Genomic DNA, 9159 nt, shown 5'->3' on the forward strand with positions numbered 1-9159 from the left:
CTTCAGGGAGCCTCTCCAATTCCCAGCACTTCTGTTTGAAGAGTTCTGTCTCCTTTTTGCAACAACTTGGCAGTTAAGGAGAAGTCAGGTACTAGTCGGCTCTCTTTCTTTTTTAGCTTTGTAATTCTTTTTGTTTTGCTCAAGAATTCCCTTAGGTGTTTCTGCTGTGTCATTATGGGCAGTGAGAACATTTGCTTAGGCAACCACAAAAATGCCCAAGTCAGACAGACCTGCCCAGGAATCCTAGCTTTATCACTCCCTAGGTATGCGGCGTTGGGTGAGTGATCCAACCTCTCTGTGCCTCTACTTTCTCCTCTAGAAAATAAGGACAATAACAGTAATAACGCTGACTTCGTAACATTGTGAAGCTTCAAACAGCAGAGGTAGGTACCATTTATGGTGCATTTACTCCAGGTTGTTGTCCCAAGTGCCTTATTATTATTTTTTTTTTCTTAAAGATTGGCACCTGAGCTAACAACTGCTGTCAATCTTCTTTTTTGTTTTTTCCTTCTTCTTCTCCCCAAAGCCCCCCAGTACATAGCTGTATATTCCTAGTTGTAGGTCCTTCTGGTTGTGCTATGTGGGACGCTGCCTCGGCATGGCTTGATGAGCAGTGCCATGTCCGTGCCCAGGATTCGAACCAGTGAAACCCTGGGCTGCCAAAGCGGAGTGTGTGAACTTAACCACTCGGCCATGGGGCTAGCGCCCCAAATGCCTCATTTTTATCATCTTATTTTAAGTTTTCACAACAACTCTATGAAGTAGATACTATCATCAGCCCTGGTTTTTTTAGAGGAGAATGTGGAATTGCTAAGAGATAAAGCAGCTTGCCTTAAGTCAGGCAGTTAAAAGATTGGGAATGGGGACTTGAATAAAGTCATCCAATTCCAGAGCCCACAAGGTACGGAAAGGAGGTTAGCAATCATGAGTACCACCAGGATGAGTTTTTGTTGCTATTCGCTCTAGAGATCAAGCTAGTCCTAGGCTTACTTATTTGTTATGATTTGCAAAACATTTCACTGTCTATAAAGTGCCTTTATGGCTCTTCACTCGATAGTTCCTCACAGTGACTCTGAGGGACTCTCACTATGGTACTCCTTTCCTGAGGGATAAAAAGGAGCCTCAGAGGCCAAGGGTCACTGGCCCAAGGTCACACAGCCAGAAAACGGTGAAGTTGGCAAACTCTGACTTTTGACAAGGCCGTTGCATTGGTTAAATTCAAGTTAACGTTTGTTAAGCACTTAGAATGCTGCCTGGCACACAGGAAGCCTGATATAAGTGTTTAATAATAAATAAATAAAATAAATATCACACCCCATTGACCTCTTCAACAAATATTTCTCTAGCACCTGTGACCATCTGGGAAATTAAGGGGTTGTAGTTGGGAGCCTGGGTCACTTGTCCCCACCCCCCATCTCCCTTGTACCCAGTGTCCTTAGGTTACCTCTTGGCTGGGCTGGGCTGTTCACCTTCTCCCCTCACTCTGGTCTGCTCTTTTTGGCAGCTCGCTAAGATCTGGACTCCTCCCACAATTAACAAAAATTTTGGCTTCTCATTGTTCCTGTCTTTCAGGCCCCTGCTTACTAGTCTGATGGAATCATCTTCTACGAAGGTGTTAACTCACAGTGATGTGCTGGGTCACTGTGCCCTCTCAAATCGCTTACTGATATTCTCACAGGGGGCTTCAGTTAACCCCAAGGAAGGATTATTGGCGGAATTTCAGGCCTCTGCACAGGCCAATGAGGGAGACATTTTTGGTTGAGAGGGCCTGAGATCGCACCACAGAAAGTCGTGAAGGAGGAGGGCCAAGGCTGCTCGGGGTGTCCCCTGAGTCCATCCTGACTGCAAGGTTGATGGTGCTTCTCTTTCACCTCTGCCCCCTTCATAAAGGCTCTTTCTTAAGTTGTCTTAGAAGATTCCTAACATTCCTTGTCAAATTGGGCCCCAAATGATTTCTAATGTGTTTTTAATGGAACAGACCCAGAAATTCCCAATGAGGAAATAAAATGGAGAAACATGTATACACTTATTCAACGAGTTTTCTTGAGCCACTCTTAACATGTCAGGTGTTGTTTTAGATGCTGAGGAAGCAAGGACGAGCAAGCAAGCCAGGCTCCCAAAGGCTTTGAGATGGCCCGTGAAATGTGGTACTGCCTTTCAAACCTAAAGTGGGAGCCACACCAGGCGATCCCCTAAAGTCCCTTGGGATTTAAGATCTATGATCACATGACATGACAACTTATTATTTTGGTAGTTCACAGAACTCTTTCCTTCTACAGGTAAATACATCATGAAAATGCAGGATGCCGGAGACTTCCCATCACGTCCTGATATCCTCCTCTCATCTTCTAGGTAATAGAACCCCTGATTTATAACTCGGCATTTGGCTGCAGAAAATAAAGATCATATTTTCCATCCTCTTTGGCAGAGGAGAGTGCCCATGTGACTAAATTCTGACCAATGAGATGTGAGCAGAAGCATGTGTGAAACTTCTGGTCGTGCTCTTAAAGGGAAAGGATATGCTCCCTCCCATTTCTTCGTCTTACTGGAGAGAGAGAGGATATGGTGGCGAGCCATCATGAGCCATGTGGATAGAGGCACCGCTCTGCGATAGTGGAGGAACAAGCTAGAGGAAGAGATGTAAACAGCTTCCTTTTGGTTTAAGCTACTGATATTTGAGGGCCTCCATCATAGCACCCAATTAGTTCTATCAATTAGTAAAAAAGTGAAGTTAAAATTTCCTACTGTAATTATTGATTTATCTATGTATTTCTTTGATTCTGTCAATTTTTGTTTCAAGTCTTTTGAAGCTTTTTATGAGGTATTTACATATTTATGATTACCATGTCTTTTTGGTGAATTGACCCTTTGTTATCTTGAAATACCCCTATTTATCTCTGGTATCACATTTTTTGGTCTCAAAATATGTCTAATTTTAATTTAATGTAGCCACTCTAGCCTTCTTATGCTTACTATATGCCTGGTACAGGCGTTTACTCCATGGATGTGCATAGGACATCCAACTGTTTTCAACTTATATGTGTCTTTATGTTTAAAGTGTGAGTTGCAGGTAGCATATGGTCTAATCTTGGTTTTATATCCATTCTGATAATTTAGTTGGAGTGTTTAGTCCATTACATTTTTAATTAAGACGGTTTTAGAGTTACAAAAGGATTGTAAAGATAATCCAGAGACTTCCAACATATTGCACAACGAGTTTCTCCTATTAAGTAACATCTTACATTAGTGGCCCATTACTTTTAATATAATTATTGATATGGTTGGATTGAGATCTACCATTTCAATATTTGATTTCTGTTTTTTATTCTTCTTGTCTTCTTTTGGGTTATTTTAATTTTAGAATCCCCACTTAACGTCTCCATTGGCTTTTTAGCTCTACCCCTTTGCATTACATTTTTACTGTTTACTCTAAGGAACTGCAATACAAATTTTTCACTTTTCAGAGTTTAATTAGAGTTAATACTGTGCCTCTGCATGTAAAACATAGAACACTTGCAATGATATAGTTCCATTTACCCCCCACACTCTGCCACCCTTTGTGCTATAGTTGTCATACGTAGTCTATGTACTCATGTTATAAACACTGCAAGACAATATTATTCTTTTTCCTTAAACTGTCATATGCATTTAAAGAAATAGCTTTTTTATTTATCCAGATGTTTACCATTTCTGCTGCCCTTAATTCCCTCCTGAAGATTTGAGTTTTCCTCTGGTATCGTTTCCTTTAAGCTTGATGAACTTCCTTTATCATTTCTTGTAGTACAAGTGTGCTGGCTGCAAATTGTCTTAATTTTCTTTTAACTGAAAATGTCATGTCAGCCCCCTTTTTGAAGAGGTTGTATATAAAATTATGTCCCTGGATATAGCATTTTGGATTGATAGTTTTTTGCTTGTAGCATTTGAAAGATACTGCTCCCTTATTTTCTGACCACCATGATTTCTGGTAAGAAGTTCATGGTCATTTGAGTTATTGGTCCCTTTCACATAATGTGCTGTTTTTCTCTGGCTTTCAAGATTCTCTTGTTGTATTTGTTTTCCAGCAATTAACTACAATGTGTTAGGCAATTTTTCCCTTCTGTTTCGATTTTGTTGAGTATTTTGCATCTATAAATTTATGGTGTTTGGCCAAACTTATAAAGTTTTCAGTCATTATTTCTTTTCATATTTTTTCCACTCCATTTTTTTCATCTTTTCCTTCTGAGAACCCAATTACACATATATTAGATCTTTTGATATTATCCTACAGTTCTGTGAGTCCATGTTCATTTTTTTAAATCTTATTTTTCTCTCTCTTTTAGATTGCATAATTTCTATTGCTCTGTCTTCAAGTTTACCAATGCTTTTCTGTCAACTCCATTTGCTATTAAACTCATCCAATGATTTTTTTAAAATTTCAGATATTATGGGGCTGACCCCGTGGCCGAGTGGTTAAGTTCGTGTGCTCTGCTGCAGGCGGCCCAGTGTTTCGTTGGTTTGAATCCTGGGCGCGGACATGGCACTGCTCATCAAACCATGCTGAGGCAGCGTCCCACATGCCACAACTAGAAGGACCCACAACAAAGAATATACAACTATGTACCAGGGGTCTTTGGGGAGAAAAAGGAAAAAAAATAAAATCTTTAAAAAAAAATTTCAGATATTATATTTTTCAGTTCTAGAGTTGCCATTGAGTTTAAAAATATTTTCCGTTTATCTACTTAGATTTTTATTCATTATAGGGGTATTTTTTTCTTGTTTATTGTGGTTATATTAGCTGCTTTAAACTCCTTGTTTGATAATTCCAACATCTGGGTCATCTTGGGGCTTGGTCATCCCTAGAGAATGATTCTCATTTTCCTGGTTCTTCATCTCTTGCGTAATTTTGAACTATATCCTGGGGATTACAAATGCTACATTGTGAAGACTCGGGATTCTGTTATACTCCCTGAAAGAGTGCAGATGTTTTTGTTTCAGTTGGCAATTAACTTGTTTAGACTTGAACTACAATTATTGCCTGTAATGGGTGGCAGCTCAGATGTTGGTCCAGTTTTAGCCACAAGATGCTATGTGTCTGCTTCACATGTGTGGTGTAGGGGTTAGCCAGATACTTAGAAAGGGTTTTTACATAGAATTTGGGGCACCCCTTTTCTGGCCCTCTCTTTTCTGAGTTTTTTCCCTCACTGTCTAGTAACTGTGGTTGACTAGTCTCTGACCTCTGTTTCTTCAGGTTAGAAAGATGGTGGGTTTTCTTTGTAGTTTTAACTGCTTCACGTGGCACCACTTCTTAGGTCTCACCTAAGGCTAAAGCTATAAAAACTAGAAACTCTCTGTGTAGTAGTCCCTTCTTCCAAGTTTTGATTTTTCTCTAAAGTATGCCTACTGTAGGGGAGGAAGACATTTCCTCTACCCGCTCTGGGTGCTTCTGGCTGGAGAACGAATTAAAATCACTTGAGACAGAATAACAGGAGAAAATTAAACAAAGCTTTATAACATGTATACATGGGAGAGGCTCAGGCAAACTGTGCAACTCACCCAAATGGCTGAAGCCACCACCTTAAATATCATCTTCAGCTAAAGACAAGGAGGATGTTGGGGGTGGGGGAGTCAGTTATGGGAGATTACCAGACAAACACAGTAAACAAGAGTAAGATTATTATGCAGATGTAAGTCCTTGCCTGATTGATTAAGAGTTTCTAGAGATAAGCTCATCCTCCCTTCTTCCTGGTACAGAGAGGGAGACACTGTTATAGATGGAGATTTCCTTTACAAAGGTAACTGTCTCTTAACAAAGGGTAAGTAAATTCTACTTTTCAGAGTTTCTTTCCTGTGCGCAGTTTTTTAAAAATAACCAGCCGCAAATAATCCTCATGCCAAAGAGACATATCTTGGGGTGGCCAATTCCAGTCCCCCATACTACTTTTGTTCACTTTCTGGAGTCTTCTGATAGTTGTTTTAAACATGTTCTTGAGAGTTTATAGTTGGTGTTTGGAGGATGGTCAGACTGTTAGAAATTTAATTTGCATACCAACATGGAACTCTGGAGCTCTGAATGTGTTAACTTTTTGTACGTATATCTCAAACTATTTGAAAGAAACTAAAAATTCTGAACTTATGTTATGGGACATCAACTTAATGGCATATTGTGCAGGCATTAAAAATAATTAAGACCAAGAGCAAGCAAGCAACACATTTATGTTTAAGTAAAATTTTCATGATATAAAATCATATCTCCACTTTGATTGCAGCTGTGTGCAAATTTATGACTATACGTAGAAAAGAGTTGGAAAAAAACTCGAAGAAAATAATTTTTTTATGGAATGTAGTCTCTATTCTTTGTCTCTTTAAAAAGCATTTCTGTTGTCCATACAATAAATTTCAATGATGTTAAAAATAATTCAGGGAGAGAAAAATTAGATTCAAACACTATACTGAATTTTGAACAGAGAATTGGAGGAAATGGGAAATGAAACAGCCTGATTCAGGGCAGGGTGTGAAGTGTCACTGACCGAGGCTTCCGGGAGATGGGGAGAGAAGCAGACACCAGGCAGGTTTGGAAATCACACATACCTTGGGGCTTGGAATGCATCCCCTTTCCTCTGAGAGCCAAGTCCTCTGCTCTGGTGGGAAACATAACTTCCTCCTTGAAAGACAAGTAGTTCAGAGAAACTCCAAAAGTTGTAGACTTCAAGCAGGCCCTACAAAACATGGTAATAAGTTTGAGGAAGCGGATCAGAAACATATGGATTAAATTTCTCCTGAAATTACATAGAGATTTTAATAGACAGCAAAGAACATTCTCAAGGGAACAAGCATGTTTTGGCGTTCCTTACTCAAGGTCCAAACATTTTGAGAGATGCTTTTGAATAGTTTCTTAAAAAAAACAAAAGAACTCCTCCAAACCCTCCTTTGTCTCAGAACTTGGAAAGCAAGCTGAATTATGACGTCTTTTCCACAGCTTGTCCTCAACCACTCTTTCTATATAACAAAGGGTTTTCCTGGTATGATGCTGCCTCAGTGGAGGTCAAAGGAAAAAAATGCCCTGTCTTCAAGGTTTGTCCTTTGCCGTTCACCACCTCTGGGAGCCAGGAGAGGCTATTTTGTAGCACGAACTTTAGTTTCCTCGTCTGTAAGATAGGGCTACTGTACCTTCTTTGCAGAGTTGTAGATGAGAGATGATACCTGCAATGTCTCTGTATAAAATTTCTGACCCATCGTTAACCCTGGATAAGGCCCTGGCAATTATTATTATTACATTGCTAAATAAATCTGTCCATGCAGCATAGGATTTTTCTTATTCCCTCAACATATAGTCATAGTAATCTTTTTCTAGTTAAATTACTATGTATTGTTGGCATTAGAAGAAGGGAGAAGCTGAGGATTGAGCTAGAAAATTGGAAAAATATGCTATTTTTAAGTCATCAGAACTGGGTTCAAATTCTACCTCTACCAGTTGTTAACTATTGACTTTGTCAAAGGATTTAACTTCTCTTTCATCAGTAAAATGGGAACAATAGCACTTGCCTTTTAGTGTTGTGAAGATGAAATGAAACGATAGATGAAAACTGATGGGCATAGTACCTGAATGTAGTAATTGCTCAACAAATGGTAACTGTCATCATCATCATCATCATCAATGTTCTATTAGATGGCAAATACACTTTACTTTCCTTACTCTTCCCTACCTTAAATATCCCAGTCTACTTAGTTACCAAAAATAATCATTTAAAATAAAACGTTACATACAAATATGCTAGATACTTGGCTTCTTCCTTTCTTCTCTTCTTGGGTCAACTTTACTTAACATTACCCTTCACATTTATCCTGAAGAAGCAATTGCAGCTACTTGTTGCTGGAAAGATGGTGTCTAACCATAGATTCCTTACAATTAAATTCATTACTATCACGGAATTGAAAAGTGTTGATGTCCTAGTGAATGATCATTGGGTGAGCCACGTTCATGCTTCTCCACTTGAAGCCTGGGATTCTAGGGCCCTGATTCTACAAAAGGCACAGGTGATTCTAGGTATAAATTTAACTTCTGTATCTCCTTGAGAAGTCTGTTGGAAGTGGTCATAGCATAGAAGTGCTGGAAGTCACCTTGTAGGCAATCTTTTGATAGTTATCTATTGATCACCTGCTTTGTTCTCAATATGGTGCTAAACACGAGGACTAAAAAGGAAAATGCGTCTTACACATACAGTCCCTGACCTCAGGGAGCTCACAACCTAAGTAGGATGTTAAAGGCTACTAAAATGCAGAACTTCCCCAAGGAGTAATATCTTTGGCAGGAGACATTAATTAGGGATAAAAGGGGCAGGTAGGCTAGAGGACAAAGGAGGGGAAGATCTAGGGGTACTTTAAATGAATTACCTCATTTAATTCTTGTAATGTCCTATGACACATGGACTTTATTATCTCCATTTAGCAGATGAAGAAATCAAGGCCCAGAAATGTTATATAATCTCTTATACTTAAAAAAAAGAAAAAAAATAGCAACTCTATGATTGTGCTGGAAGTCAGACCCAGAAAGAAATGATCCTTCTAATTTAGAGAAGAAAAGAGAAGGACTAGCCTTTCCACTTTGCCCATCTGTAAAATGGGTTAATAGCTACTAACAAGCAAAGAGCAGAAGAGACAAAGTGAGATCCTCTATGGGAGGAAATATATAAATATATATTTGGGTTAGAATACTATAAAAATGTTACAGTTCATACTCAGTTCTGAGCTCGAAGCTCTTTCTTCTTTCTGTGACAACTTCCCTAAATCGAGCTGGCTTCTCCAAGAGTGCCCTGAATGTACTAAAACATCACCCCACTCCACATAGTAAAACACCATCCAGTCTACGTGCAGATCATTTTTCCAATAATGTTACAGTGACAAAAATCAACAAGTTTCTTGTTGGAACATCTTGGTCATTAAAAATACATTAATAGCTCATTATTCAAGATACTGTACTAATTCTGCTCATTTCCTATTGAAACTTATTAAATACTCAGAGCATAATCAACCAGAAGTAGTGTTCGGTGGCCACAAAGAGTATGCTCCATTAAAGAAAAAAAAATAATTAGGAGCAAAATGGAAATTATAATACATTGTATTTGTCTGGCACTGAGCTCCTCTAATGGTTGAATGGCTTTGTAACTCTTATAGAAAAGGGTT

General features: G+C 38.9%; 1 long non-coding RNA gene across 1 annotated transcript; it reads left to right on the forward strand.

Moving 5' to 3' along the window:
- The first annotated feature begins 250 nt into the window (after positions 1 to 250).
- LOC139075064 (uncharacterized) lies at positions 251 to 4651 on the forward strand. The gene is made up of 3 exons (XR_011525097.1): positions 251 to 383; positions 2280 to 2352; positions 4419 to 4651. It is a non-coding gene; the product is annotated as an uncharacterized lncRNA (long non-coding RNA).
- Positions 4652 to 9159: the final 4508 nt, after the last annotated feature.

The sequence above is a fragment of the Equus przewalskii genome, chromosome 13, assembly GCF_037783145.1.
Source record: "Equus przewalskii isolate Varuska chromosome 13, EquPr2, whole genome shotgun sequence".
NCBI classification, from domain to species: domain Eukaryota; kingdom Metazoa; phylum Chordata; class Mammalia; order Perissodactyla; family Equidae; genus Equus; species Equus przewalskii.